At 46.8% G+C, this 15,682-nt stretch overlaps 1 protein-coding gene across 5 annotated transcripts in view; it reads right to left on the minus strand.

Moving 5' to 3' along the window:
* Positions 1 to 15,682, minus strand: part of RGS6 (regulator of G protein signaling 6) — a 548,429-nt gene that overhangs the window by 100,335 nt on the left and 432,412 nt on the right. The window lies entirely within an intron of this gene.

Raw genomic sequence — 15,682 nt, forward strand, 5'->3', positions numbered from 1 at the left:
CCTTTCATTCTCTATCTGCTGGCTGAATGGAGAGAACCCCAAGAACCCAGGGGAGGACAGAGCTGCAATGTGGAAGGAACCTGGGCTCCTGAACAACCACAAAAATTGATGCCCATTTTAGGCTCTGACTTGATTAAAAAAAACAAAACAAAACAAAACAAACAAACAAACAAAAAACAAAAAACAAAAAACAAAAACTTTGTTGTGTTAAGCCCTAGAAGTTGGGATTTATCTGTTTTGACATCGAGTCCAACCTTAACTAACATAAAATTGTAAGAGTTGGAAAGGACTTCTAAAGCTTACGTACTCCAATCCTTGCCAATACTGGAGTCCCATCCATAATACCCTGGACAGGAGGTGCCATAATCTCCACTGGGAAAAACCCTCTTACCTGGGAATCACAGTTCCCCCCTAGTCAGCCTGTCCCAGTGAAATCATCTTTGATTTCTCTGAACAGAGCTATGACCCTCTCTAAATTCCTCTCTTGGACTTAACATTTGTCCTCTGATGACAGAAAAACAAACCCAGACCTTCTTGCTCTGGAGGGAGTCCATCCAATATACTATCAACAGTCTTCTTGAATTTACCCCCCTGAGGTGAAACATGCCTGGGTCCTTCAGCCATTTCCTCCCATGACATGGCCTAGACCCCCTTCCCATTCTGGTCCCATTCTGAATATGTTTTCTTTTGTTTGCCTCTCTTTGAAAATGTCATGCCTAGAGCCAACGTGGGAGTCGAGGAGTCCAAATTTCTGGAAGGTTCTGAACTCCCAGTCAATTCACCTTTTCACTCAACCATCTCACTTTAAACCAGTGCAGATCTTCAAAGGTGGCTTTGTCACCTCAGGATGGAATGCTTGATGGCAAGCAGCCTGAAAAGGGCAACATTTCTAGACGTCTGAGTCCTGTCGTGCATGGGTCTGAGGCTTGGTGTGAGAGAGAGGGTCTGCCCATAGCTCTCCTGGAACATATTCCGAGCTGCAAACATGAAGAGCTACCAGAAGTCTTTAGGGAGCATTGCTCTTTTTCCCAGAAATAAAGTTTCTCAGAAATTTGACTGGTTGCCAGAGGTGAGAGCAACACAGACCTGTTTCTCTCTGGCTCTCTGGAGGGAGAATGAACCCTGCTCAGTAGACAACCAGGGCGCCATCCTACTCCTTCTGTGCTCCCCCGGGACCAGCCTCCACTGACACAGCCCAGCAAGTTCCCCCCATTTCAACCTCAAAAGCAGAACTTCTAAGCTTTTCCCCGCTCTTGCTCCCGGATGGCATCTGTGAGCTAAACTTTGGATCAAAACCACTCCTATTCATTCACATTCTTTGAGAGAAAGGAGTCTGTCTGTGTGTGCTTGTGTGTGTGTGTCCATCTCCTCCAAATTATACAAGTTCAACATTTGTCCTAGGAAATGAAGAACAAAGCAGAAATCAAATAAGAACTGTAATCCCAAGTTGGGGGTGGGGGAGAGACTCTAACCTGTTTTTTTCCTCAAAAGAAAAATAGTTCTTTTTTGTGGGTTGCCTGGAAACGGATAGGTTTCCAGCATCAGCAACAGCTCTCCCCCGGGCAGGCGGATTATCTTTCTGCTGAGCTTGCTGAACCATTATTTATCACCTGCCAAGATTGATTACTCACCCTGGGACAATGACAGCCCTTCCTTTCCCCTGTTAATTACTGTCATCATTAATATCCATGTCACTAATTAGTATTCATTCACATTGAAACTCCTTCCTTGCTATCATATCCGCTCCCCCGTCCACCCCACCCGAGACTTCAGCACCATTGTCTAGATTTCTACCCCCTTTTGGTTTTCTGCGCTCAGTGTCTGGCCTAATTGTTCTCCCCAGTCCACCAGGCCCTGGTTTGCATTCACAGAGCTTAAGGATCACATTTAAGCCACCCCCACCTTCTTCTTCTTCTTCTTCTTTTTTTTTTTGGTAAAGAAGGGAAAGTCACAAAATCCTCTTTCCTTTTCTACCTGGCAATGTGGGGACCATAGACCTGGGTTTCTTGCCCTGATGCAGCCACTGTAACAGTCAGGGTCTTCATCTGGCGACTGGTGTGACTGTCCTCAAGCCCCTGGCAGTCCTGGGCCACTGCCCTGTTTGCAGTGGTAGCCACATCCCCACTGTCCCTCACCCACTGCGGCCTGCGTGGTGGCCTTCAGCGAACATGACAACCCCTTGGGTGCTGGACATTCTCGTTCATCTTGGGTGTGGGGTATTTTAGGCTTCCTCGGACTAACCCAGGAGGGGCCGGCTTCCAGCCTTGTGGCAGGAAGTAAATGTTGCATGTCAGCCCCGGGAACAAGTAAGGGAGGGAAATCTGTCATAATATTATGTCCTTTAAAAGACCTACAATTATTACACTGCAGAATCAGGCGAGAATTGTGCAAACAACCGTCAGGAGAAAGATCTTTCTTCTTTTTTCTCTTTCCTTTCTTCCTTTTCCCCTCTGGCCCCCAAACATTCTTTCCCTCCTATTCTAAAAAGAATTTGAAGTGGATTATTTTTCTATTCTCTCTCAAATTAATTGTTGTCCTTTGTTACCACTGTTGGATTCGGTTCTTATCTTAGTCTAGCTGCCCTACCAAGGCTTTAAAGTCAGTGTAGAAACATTAGGGACAAATGCAGAATAGCCACCCTTTATCCCCAACGGTTCTAAAACACTTGGCTGAAAGTTTTCTTTTTGAGGATAATATAATTCACATATATTCCAGGGATTTCCATGAACAACATCAGAGGGCACCTGAAACTCTCCTGCATAGCATGCATGGTTTGTTAGTATACTGAAGTATACATTTATTATATACAGGTATGATTTATGTTTCTATATGTGTTGTATGCAAGTACTTTAATTATATCTTTCACATATAAGCATGTGTATTGGGAGGGTATTTGGACATAACGCAAAGGTTCTCAAGTAGGGTATTGAATAATTAATTATGGCTTGTCCATACAATACATATTTATTGAACACCTACTGTATTAAATGAAAAAAACAGATCAAGAACAGTGTGTATTTAAAATGACATTTAAAAATTTTTTAAATGACGGGGGATCCCTGGGCAGCTCAGCAGTTTAGCGTCTGCCTTTGGCCCAGGGCGCGATCCTGTAGTCCTGGGATCAAGTCCTGCGTTGGACTCCCTGCATGGAGCCTGCTTTTCCCTCTGCCTGTGTCTCTGCCTCTCTCTCTCTCTCTCTATGTCTATCATAAATAAATAAACAAATAAATCTTTATCCCCTAAGATCAGGAACAAGACAGGGATGTCCACTCTCACCACTGCTGTTCAACATAGTTCTGGAAGTCCTCGCCTCAGCAATCAGACAACAAAAAGACATTAAAGGCATTCAAATTGGCAAAGAAGAAGTCAAACTCTCCCTCTTCGCCGATGACATGATACTCTACATAGAAAACCCAAAAGCCTCCACCCCAAGATTGCTAGAACTCATACAGCAATTTGGTAGCGTGGCAGGATACAAAATCAATGCCCAGAAGTCAGTGGCACTTCTATACACTACCAATGAGACTGAAGAAAGAGAAATTAAGGAGTCCATCCCATTTACAATTGCACCCAAAAGCATAAGATACCTAGGAATAAACCTAACCAAAGAGGTAAAAGATCTATACCCTGAAAACTATAGAACACTTCTGAAAGAAATGGAGGAAGACACAAAGAGATGGAAAAATATTCCATGCTCATGGATTGGCAGAATTAATATTGTAAAAATGTCAATGTTACCCAGGGCAATTTATACGTTTAATGCAATCCCTATCAAAATACCATGGACTTTCTTCAGAGAGTTAGAACAAATTATTTTAAGATTTGTGTGGAATCAGAAAAGACCCCGAATAGCCAGGGGAATTTTAAAAAAGAAAACCATATCTGGGGGCATCACAATGCCAGATTTCAGGCTGTACTACAAAGCTGTGGTCATCAAGACAGTGTGGTACTGGCACAAAAACAGACACATAGATCAATGGAACAGAATAGAGAATCCAGAAGTGGACCCTGAAATGTACGGTCATCTAATATTCGATAAAGGAGGAAAGACTATCCATTGGAAGAAAGACAGTCTCTTCAATAAATGGTGCTGGGAAAATTGGACATCCACTTGCAGAAGAATGAAACTGGACCACTCTCTTTCACCATACACAAAGATAAACTCAAAATGGATGAGAGATCTAAATGTGAGACAAGATTCCATTAAAATCCTAGAGGAGAACACAGGCAACACCCTTTTTGAACTTGGCCACAGTAATTTCTTGCAAGATACATCCACAAAGGCAAAAGAAACAAAAGCAAAAATGAACTATTGGGACTTCATCAAGATAAGAAGCTTTTGCACAGCAAAGGATACAGTCAACAAAACTAAAAGACAACCTACAGAATGGGAGAAGATATTTGCAAATGACATATCAGATAAAGGGCTAGTTTCCAAAATCTATAAAGAACTTATTAAACTCAACACCAAAGAAACAAACAATCCAATCATGAAATGGGCAAAAGACATGAAGAGAAATCTCACAGAGGAAGACATGGACATGGCCAACAAGCACATGAGAAAATGCTCTGCATCACTTGCCATCAGGGAAATACAAATCAAAACCACAATGAGATACCACCTCACACCAGTGAGAATGGGGAAAATTAACAAGGCAGGAAACCACAAATGTTGGAGAGGATGCGGAGAAAAGGGAACCCTCTTGCACTGTTGGTGGGAATGTGAATTGGTGCAGCCACTCTGGAAAACTGTGTGGAGGTTCCTCAAAGAGTTAAAAATAGACCTGCCCTACGACCCAGCAATTGCACTGTTGGGGATTTACCCCAAAGATTCAGATGCAATGAAACGTCGGGACACCTGCACCCCGATGTTTCTATCAGCAATGACCACAATAGCCAAACTGTGGAAGGAGCCTCGGTGTCCATCGAAAGATGAATGGATAAAGAAGATGTGGTTTATGTATACAATGGAATATTACTCAGCAATTAGAAACGACAAATACCCACCATTTGCTTCAACGTGGATGGAACTGGAGGGTATTATGCTGAGTGAAATAAGTCAATCGGAGAAGGACAAACAGTGTATGTTCTCATTCATTTGGGGAATATGAATAATAGTGAAAGGGAATATAAAGGAAGGGAAAAGAAATGTTGGGAAATATCAGGAAGGGAGACAGAACATAAAGACTCCTAACTCTGGGAAACAAACTAGGGGTGGTGGAAGGGGAGGAGGGCGGGTGTTGGAGGGGAATGGGTGACGGGCACTGAGGTGGACACTTGACGGGATGAGCACTGGGTGTTTTTCTGTATGTTGGTAAATTGAACACCAATAAAAGTTAATTAAAAAAAAAAACAAAAAAACAAATAAATCTTTAAAAAAAATTTAATGATGTTTTTACAACAGAAAAGACATATTTACATTTGTATCCTATTAATTACATATGTACAGACATATATGGATACTGAGAAGGAAAATTCTGGAAGAATATTTAAACTGTTCAGGTGATCTTGGAGAGGGAGGAGGGTCAAATTATAGGAAATTTCTATTCTTTTTTTTTTTAAGATTTTATTTATTTATTCATGAGAGAGAGAGAGAGAGAGAGAGGCAGAGACACAGGCAGTGAGAGAAGCAGGCTCCATGCATGGAACCTGATGTGGGACTCGATCCCGCATCTCCAGGATCACGCCCTGGGCCGAAGGCAGGCGCTAAACCACTGAGCCACCCAGGGATCCCGAAACTTCTCTTCTTTACATGTACTTATTATTTAGAGTTCACAGAACATTAATATGTGGCTTAGGCACCAAGAAAAATACTTTTCATTCCAAAGAACAGAGAGGGACATGGAGGCCTCTGAGACCAGGCGTGGAGAGAATGTGGGGAATCAGGTTGCAGACACGAGGTAGAGAGGGTGAGGGGAACTTGGAGTGGCCTCCTGCTGCCCCTGGGCCCTGGGCATTTCCAGCCCTCCAGGGAAAGGGCAGAGAACAATGAAGGCATGACCCAAAGCTGCCTTTTCCCTGAGTGCCTTTTCCACTCCTAAGCCTCCATGTTGGGCTCTATGCTCAGTGGAGAATCTGTTGAGATTCTCTTTTTCCCTCTCCCTCTGCCCCTCCCCCTTCTCAAACAAACAAATAAATCTTTAAAACACACACACACACACACACACACACACACACACAATGCAACAATTAGCCAGCAGGGAAAGCTGAACTTACTTAAGAGGAGATGTTAAACTTTAGGGCTTTGGACACAGTGACTAGCTGGCAGGAAGACAGAAGGAGCGTCAGGAGGAAGAACTATGTGGCGTGACAAATTTAGTGGCCTTTTGAGGAGTAGTGTTTGGTCAATGGGTTTGAGTTTTTCCAAGGAAAAGTGTGGCAAATTTCACAGATAGATGCTTGTTTACCAAGTATATGAAGCAATAAGGCACGGTGTTTCTAAAGCCAGATTGAGTTCACGCTGCATCACTGACACACTGCGTGACCCTGGGCAGGTCCCTGAACCTCCCTCCACCTCAACCTGCATTTCTTCATGGGTCAACAGGGGGTAAATCCACCTGCTTAGAGGGTAAAGGAAGATCAGGTATCCAAGGAAGTGCTGTACGTGCGACGCCAGCGCAGTGCCCGGACAGAGTAAGCATTAGCACACATTAGCCACGGATAGAGTCTGTGCCTAGGGACCGTGTCTTGGAGCCAGGTGTCTAATCACGTGATCCGCACGTCCCAGAGAAGCAGCAGCAACTAGGAATTTTCGATAGTGGAAGGCAGAGCATGTGTACTCACCCCACTGCAATTCAGTCCAGTATAATGAACTGAGCATCATTCTTCTGCGTGCGCTGGTCCCTGACATCCCAACATCCTCTTCCTCTTTCTTCTCTCCCCTTCTGCATCATGGGCTACCTTTCCACTCCCGGGATGCACCATGATCTATCCTGCTGCAGGGCCTTTGCATAAGCTATTCTGTGGGCTAGTAATGCTTTCTCCTTTCTCCAGTCCACCCCACCTCTAGCTGACTCCTGTGTGTCCTTTGGCCCTAACATCCTCAGGAAAGCCTTCACTGCCAAACAAGGTCAAGTTCTCTTTCACTTGCAGAGAATGGGGTTCCTTCTCCATTTGGAATTATTATTATTTTTTAAGATTTTATTTATTTATTCATGAGAGACACAGAGACAGAGGCAGAGACACAGGCAGAGGGAGAAGCAGGCTCCATGCAGGGATCCTGACATGGGACTTGATCCTGGGTCCCCAGGATCACACCCTGGGCTGAAGGCAGCGCTAAACCACTGGGCCACCAGGGCTGCCCTCCATTTGGAATTAGACATCACGATGTGATTATTTGATCGTCTGCCTCTCCCATCTGTATTAGTTTCCTAGGGCTTCTGCAACAAAGTACCACAAACTGAGTGGCTCAAAGAGCAGAAATTGATTGGTTCACAGTTCTGGAGGCCAGAGCCTGAGACTGGGGTGTTGGCTGGGTTGGTTCATCTGAGAGCAGTGAGGGAGAGTCTACTCTGTTCCAGGCCTGTCTCCTCCCTTCTGCAGGTAGTCTTTGATGTTCGCTGGCTTGCAAACGCATCACCCCGATCTCTGTCTTCATCTTTGCGTGGCCTTCCCCCTGCGTGCGTGCCTCTGCATCCAACTTTTCCTTTTTAGAGGGACACCTGTCATAAGGGATTAGGGCCCACCCTAACTAGTTCACGTTAACTCATTACATCTGAAATAACCCTATGTCCAAACGAGGTCACATTCTGAGATATTGGAGGTTAGGACTTTAACATACCAACATTTGGGAAGACACAATTCAACTCCTAACACTCTCTAAACTATTGCTCCGGGCCAGCAGACTCGTCATACTGTCCTATCTCTGGCACCACGTGAAGACCTGGTATGGAGTTGGGGTTTAATAAATGCTCACTGAGCAACGATTGTATCCAAGTATACATTATGTAATATATACCCATCCATATGCACATATTCATTACATTTTAAACATTTCTCTCAATTTTTGTGGCCCATGAAAAACTCATCAGAAACCAGTATCAAAATGCCCATCCACTGTGGATGGGCATTTTGCAACCACTGCTTTAGGTGAAAGTTTTGGGTTTTTTTAACTATGGACATTGTTATCTTTCAAAAGTCACATCTTCTTTTGTATAGAGAAAGCTCAACAAATGAACACTTGAAAAAAATATTAGGCAGCAACCCGAAGCCTTCTTCTTTTCTTTATGCAACACTGGTGGTCACTCAAGAGGACAGTGAGCACAGGAAAGGCGGTCTTCGCCTCTCTCCTTTGGGGCTGACAGCCACCATCCCCCTCCCAGCTCTCCGCCTGGCTCTCCGCTCACTCCACTGGCTTCCAGACTGCAGAGTTCAAACCGCCTTTGACTGGCTTTGATCCAGTGTGTGATTCTCCCTTCTTCACAGGGAGGCTTCTGCAGAGTCTGACTTGGTTTTGAACAGGTTGGAGGAATTAAACCCAGACATGTCAAATATAATTTTGAACCCAGTGGTACCCACATATGACCACCATACCCACTCCTAAACCAGGGCCTGTCAGGGCCACCTCCCTGGGGTCTTCTAGGCCAGGCAAATCAGCTTGCTGACCTGCCTGGGTGTGTGGCCACCGCGCCCCTCTGTGACCCAAGACCCACACAGCAGGAAAGAGGACCAGCTGCTGGGAACCCCCTGGTGGGCCCTTCCCCCCCCCCCCCCAGCCCAGCCTCCTTGCTCTGATTCTGTGTTTCCCCATTCTCTCAAATTTAAAGCTTCCCTGTGCATTATGAAAAATAATAGGGGGCAGGAGACCAGGCGAGGTTATTACCAACTCATAAATCAACCAGGAGGCTCTGAGGGTTGCGGTGAGGTGTCTGAGATGGGCCCCTGGTTTGTTATCTCACCCAAGCCCCCACGATTGATTCATAACCTCATAACCCTCCTGTGTCCCAATCCCAGGCCTTATATCTAATTGTCAGCAGCCGAGTACATGATTTGCAAGAGGATGCGGTGGCGGCAGGCGTGGGGGTGGAAGAGAGATTAGTTTTGTCAATCAAAAGCATCCAGGGGAGGTGGGGAGCACTCAGGATTTAGCTTCACAATCAGCTTATTAAAGAGAAGGCTGAACATGGTTATACTGATTGGGCTTTGGTGCAGGGAAATGGAGGATATGGCCACAGGGGGTGTAGCCTCTGATCCCTGAGGGTGGTGGCCACAGAGGCGTGCCTTCAGCTCCATCCAAAAGCAGACTGGAGGCTCCAGGAGAGAAGTGAGCTAATGCCAGGCCTCCCGCAGCACCCAATGGAGAGCATTACAAATGTTCTGGGGGCGGCTGAGTGTTCCGCGGAGGTTCTGGGGTGGGCTGGAGGGGCCTCTGTGGCTGGCAGGTGTCAGGGCTACGTTGCCTCCCAGCATTGTCCAATGGTCACCTCCTTTGTGCAAATTTTGAATCTGAAATGTGGTCTAGGAACACATGAATTTATATTTAAGTTAATCTGTGGGCCTAAGCCTTTCTTGAGGAGAGCAGGGGAGAAGATCTTGCCTTTATGATGCCCAGGTCCACAGGCTGTAGTCACTTATCTGGAATGCGATCCATCCGTCCACACTATTATAGCAATTATACTGATCCAGTTCAGCAGCATGCTTTAAGGTTTCAAGTTGCAAAGGGCACTGGACATCTGCCACCACCTTGGGATGGACGAGGAGTGCACAGCAGGGAGTGTGAGCAAGCCAGGGTTCAAGCAGAGCCAGGGACACACAGGTTTGTAAGCAAATATTTTATCAGTTTTGCACTAATTCTGGCTCCGGTCCCTGGGAGCCTGCCTCTAGGCTTTGTCAAAGAACAGCTCCAGTCTAGTGGAGTGAATTTTTGTAATTAGATGGACCTAGGTTCAAGGCCTGACTCTGCCCTTGCAGGAGCATCACCTTGGATGAGTAACTCCATCACGCAGAGCCCCAGTTTGCCCACCTGCAAAATGAGGTTGATCACAGAATCCACCTTACATTGTTATGATGATTAAGATGAGGCAACAGAATAGACATCATCCGAGTCTACTTTTTACCTACAACCAATGCAGACCCCCCATCTGCCCAAACTTGAATCTGGAGCAGATCTCCCAGGGGGAAGATCCTTAACCTGGAATCCAGCCTCTTTCTGATGTGGGAGACAAAGGCAGAAGAGAAATTATTAAATTTCCTTACTACCTACAGCCCATCAACTAGTCCTTGAGACAGGCAGAGTGACCTTCCTCTAGGGGCTCAGCTGTTTTGATGTTGATACTTTGCTAAGGCCAAAAGGCCTTAGCCTGACCCCCAGGATCTTGTGAGTCTACTTTAACATATAAAGATTCCTTTGGAAACTTCTTTTATCTCTACCCCGCAAGATACATGTTGGCAATCATCCCCGAAGAATGTGACCCACCGATATACATCTGAAGGGTCTCATGGCTAAGGTTTTATTAGACAATAATAAATTATACTTTCCCAACAGTAGCTACCCCCCTCAAGGTCTTGGAAACCTTGCTTACAAAATTCCTCAGACACTTGTGCTCTTCCTAATCCCCCTCCCAACTTGAAAGTCTATCATGGGCTACTCCTCATAACCCTGCTCTTTCTGCCCATGGGTCCTGTCCCCCTGCTTTAATAAAACCACCTTTTTGCACCAAAGATGTCTCAAGAATTTTTTCTTGGCCATCAGCTTCGAATCCTAACATCTTTCCTACATCATTTCCCCACTCTTCCCCAGGCCTATGCTACAGGCCCTCCAGAGAGTTCACAGTGTGTTCTAGTACGGCTCTTCCAAGCTTCTCTGTTTTGTTTTGTTCAGATGGATGAGCCCACCCTTTCAAACTTGGAGTGGGGTCTTCTCTATCAGCAGGGGATTCATTCCCAGGTCCACTTTAAGTTCTTGAGGCAAAACATCAGGAGGACCCATCCGAGACCTCTAGCCCAGCTGTGGCCCAGCTCTAGGCTGGCTTCTCCCATAGGAGCAGCTGAGGGGGCAAGTGGCCTGGGTGTGAATCCAGGTGCCCCCTTCCACCAGCTCTGTGACTTTGGGGATGTGTCTTGCCCTGAAATTATAAGCTTCAGTTTCTATAAGATATGAAAAAAACACAGTCTGAGAGGGTAGACATGAGCTGATCATGTCATTCCACACATAGCAAATGATGAGTACATGTTGACTTGATGATTATTATTGCTGTCACTCTGACTGGAACATTTCCTTCATCTACCTGCAGTGATGAATAAAACAGCTCTGCCCTTAAAACAAAAAGGGGCACCAATGTGCTTCAAGGACTCTGACTGGAGTATCTGTGGGGTGCTCTGGGGCCACAGACTGGGAGTGTTCTGGCCAACCAGCATCAGGAAGCAGGTGTTTGGGATCCATGGGAAATGTGAGAAAAGGCTGGCTAAAAGGGAGTCTTGGATGCAGAACCCAGGAGTCTCCCACAGCAGCCTGAAGCAACCACATGAATGGCTCCTGGAACATCTAACATTTATGCTGAGGTCAAGGTGGATTAATAGCAAGTTTCTGTGAAAAGGAAGAGTCCTAGGAGGGCAAATGTCACCAGCATGCGCTGGCATCCCTTACATGCAAAGCACCGTGGCAAGACAGCAAAGGCTGAGATTCAAGCATGAATCAGAAAAAGAACCAGGCTGAAGAGCTAAAGGAAAATGATCTCAGAGTTGCTGAGGAATGATCTCATGTTTTCCCAGCATAAGGATGTTGGCCTTTCCCTCTGTTCTGTTCTCAACCTGAGCCTCATGGCCACTGCCAGGGTGGCCGTGAACCCTGCTGGGTCTGCAGCCCCTGGATCTCCACTGCCAGTGACACCCCCCTGAACCCAGAAGGGGAGCAGCACAGCCCCCGTCATCTCCTTGCCTCCCCACCTTTCAGGGGAGGGCCAGCGGCTTTGGATTCTCTGGGGTCTGCTGTTATCTTGCCTTCGCAGGAGCCCTCAACCTTGACTCCACCAGGATTGACAGCCTTGAGTGCTGAAGGAGAGAGCTGGGCTGTCTGGTAGCAGGGAGGCGTTGGCACCAAACACAAGCAGTGGCCAGAGTGACAGGAGCTGGTCAGAGGCCTGTATGTCCTGCACTTGCTGATAGGCCAGGACCCGGATAACCAGGAGGCCAACAGAATGGCACTCACTGCCTGGCCATCACTGTGACATGGGGCTACACCCAGACGGGAGCTGGCCCACCACCCGCCTTTCCTGCCCCACTCTTGCCTTCTGAAATCCCTAACTGCTTTTCTCCTTCAAGCAGATGAGTAAGGGGCCAGGGCCCTTTGAAGGACTTGAGGGAAAAGTGATGTGGCCACTGAAAGGAGGGGAGTTTAGAAAAGTCTACAGTTCAGACCCATCTTACCTGAGGTAAGAGACATTGAGGGTGGGGACTGAGGACCCTGAGGCTAGCGGGGCTTGGCTCCCTCCTCTTCACTCCCTCAGGCTCTCATTCCAGCTTTCCCTCCCCCCATCCCCACCCTCCATCCCTCCCAGTGATTGTGCGTGCTGTACACACACACACACACACACACACACACACACCACACCACACCCATGCACACCCTACCCATACACAGAGCCGACACACACTCGAGCACACAAGCCCTAATGCTCACATGCACTCACACGCTCACATACACCCTCTGATATTCCATATGTCATATCTCATTGCTCCTGTAATACACCCCATCCCTAAAATCCTGACAAATGACCAAAAAGTTTAGGTTCAGAACAAATTTTGAAGACAGAATGATTTTTACCTGTTAGAAACTAAGTGATACAAAGTATAGGCCCAACATCAGAATGATGCATATGGTCAGCTGCCCTGAGTCCCCTTGCTGGGAGGAATCCTGACTGCTTCCACACAGTAGCCAGAGAGGGAAAAAGAGGCTGAGCTCAGCCCACTGAAGGGATAAATAACTGCATGCATCTCCAAGATGCCCAACACATTCTCTCTTTTAAGCTTCCAGGTGATGTTGGTTTTCCATGGTTAAGGAGGAGCTGAGAGCAGAGGATTGGGATACGAGATGGGAAAAAAAAGGCCAGGAAGAAAAGCATAAGTGCCACCCCCACAAGTGGGCATGCTTTTTGTGAAAAGCACGGTCGTGCGGATGCTGTGTCAGTGAGGTCCTGGTGGGGGGAGCATGTAATGAAGGTGCTATTGACAAAGGTTTGGTCAGGTTAAGGGATGGTGGAGCCGTCTGGAACCAGAGCATCAGCTAGAGAAATTTCCTCCGCTAGGTCCAACGGGGACAGGAAGATAGGGCAGTTATGGAAACCCAGAGGAGGTGGCTGCTATAGGACAGGATGGCTGGACAGGAGCTGTGGCCTTTAGAATAGAGCCACTATCAGACCGAGGTCCGCAAAAGAACAAATGCTGTGACCTTTCCTTGTCTACACTGATGTCCTGCTGGTGCCACCCGAGGCTTGAATCCATCGTAATGAAGGGACAAGGTTGCCTACTAATGCAGCTGACAGTGACAGCCTCTGAGGATGCAGAGATGGGTGGGAAGGGTGGAGGGTGGCTCTGGAGGGACCCAGGCAGAGGATCCAGCACAGAAGTGGAGGAGAGGAAGCATTTATTATAAGGTCTATCCATAAATCATTGTTCATGCACATTTACATGCTTTACTGTAGCGGAAGGCAGGGCTGGAGGATTTTGCTCTGATGTCCTGGTTCCGCCAACACTGATACTTTACAGCTATGAGGAGATGCGGTGCTCAAAGGGGCCGCACACATACCTGCCCTAAGGCACCGTCACAGTACACCTGAGCTTTCATTCAGATGCTCCCATTTTACAGCTGGGGAAGCAGAGGCTCAGAGCCTAATGGCTTCTTTGTTTATTTGTTCTAGAGAGATCTGCAGAGCTCCTGCTGTGCCCCATGCTGTTCTTCATCTGAACATCTCACACCTCCATGGAAGAGTCAGACAATTAAGGAGCAAGCCACGCAAAGACAACAACAACCAACCAGTGCAATAATGAAGACGAAATGGGGTGATGGGAGAGAGGGAGGCTGTGGGCTGTGGAGGCTGGGAGGTGAGTGGGATGGCGTTTACCTGGAGGCCTGAGCAGCAGGAAGGATGGGTTGTGGGAGTACCTGGGGGAAGAGCAGGGATGCCAAGACCCCGGGTGGGACCGAGCAGAGGCCAGCCATGTGGGATTGGAGACACAGGCCAGGCTGGACATGAGACTGAAGAAGGACGGGCCACAGCACCTATGGGAGACTCTGGAGGGTTCTGAGAAGAGGAGGGACTTGAGGAGGGCTTGCATTTCTTTTAGGTATTTATGTATTTATTTCAATTTTTTTATTTGAGTGTTACATTGATACACCATGTTACATCAGTTTCAGGTGTACAACACAGTGATTCAGCAAGTGACATGATGCTGTGCTCACCACAAGTGTAGCTACTACTGCCACCATATAACACCATGACAATATTATCAACTACATTCCCTATGCTTTGCCTCCCTTATGTCCCTGTGATCTCTTCATTCATTATGCCTTCTGGAGGCTCCTTAAAAATTAAAAATAGAGATACCATATGATCTAACAATAATTCTACTACTGGGTATTTACCTAAAGAAAATGAAAACACTAATTTGGAAAGATAGATGCAGCCCTATGTTTATTGCAGTGTTATTTACAACAGCCAAGATATGGAAGTGTCTGTCCATAAACAAATGGATATAAAAAAAAGGATAAAAAAAATAAAAAATAAACAAACGGATAAGAAAGATGTGGTACGTACACACAATAGACTATTAAGCAGCCGTAAAAAGGGCTGAGATCTTGTCAAAGATGGTTTGGGCTGCTGGGAGGAGTGGGGGCTGTGAAAGGACCAGAAGCTGGGAGACCAGCTAGCAGCCATTTTCAAGGGGTTGGGGGAATCTGATGTTGGTGGGGCTCCAATGGTGGTGGCGGGTTGGGAGAAGCAAGTGGAGTCCAGCCTACCTCGGAGGCAGGGCTCCTGGTCCTCTCTAACGGATGGGACACGAAGTCTCAGAACGAGAGGAGTCAGGATCGACCCCAAGGTTTCCAGCTTAACCAAATGCCTACATAGTGGGACTCAGACTAAGTGAGGTACAGAAGCCGGTTGGGGAGGAAGCCCAGACTCATCTGTTGGCCATGTCTTGTCTGAGATTTATATATAGCAGCCATCTGAGTAAAGAAGTCAAGTGGGCCATTGGAAAATGGGTCTGGATTTTTGGGGGCAGAGCAGACTGGAGATACTATTTGGGAGTGATTGGGATATAGGAATGTACTTCAAAGAAGTGGTGCTGGATGAGGAAATGTGGACGAGAAGAGGAGTGCATTGGAATGAAGCCCTTGGCTTATAAATGGTGCAGCTGCCAGGGAACACAAGCCTGTCCTTCCTCAATCTGAAATGCCTTCCATTACTCTGAATGCCCAGGCTGCTCTCTTTTGTGACTCATCCTGGGATCATGGCACTCCATTCCCTTCCTCGGGAGACAGGAGGGAAACGAGCTCCAACACCAGATCTTCTCTGCCAGGCTCTACTACAACTTGCTGTTGGAGTCATTAGCGCTCTTGCTCTTGCTCAGGTCTCAATTCGGGGGAAAATCCATACTACCACCATTTACGGCCCCTGACAGCTCTGTCCAGTGACCAAGCCAAAGAGACAGTTAGGATTTTGGTGTTCTCTCCTGATTTATGACAAGT

This window comes from Vulpes lagopus, chromosome 6 (assembly GCF_018345385.1).
Source record: "Vulpes lagopus strain Blue_001 chromosome 6, ASM1834538v1, whole genome shotgun sequence".
NCBI lineage: Eukaryota > Metazoa > Chordata > Mammalia > Carnivora > Canidae > Vulpes > Vulpes lagopus.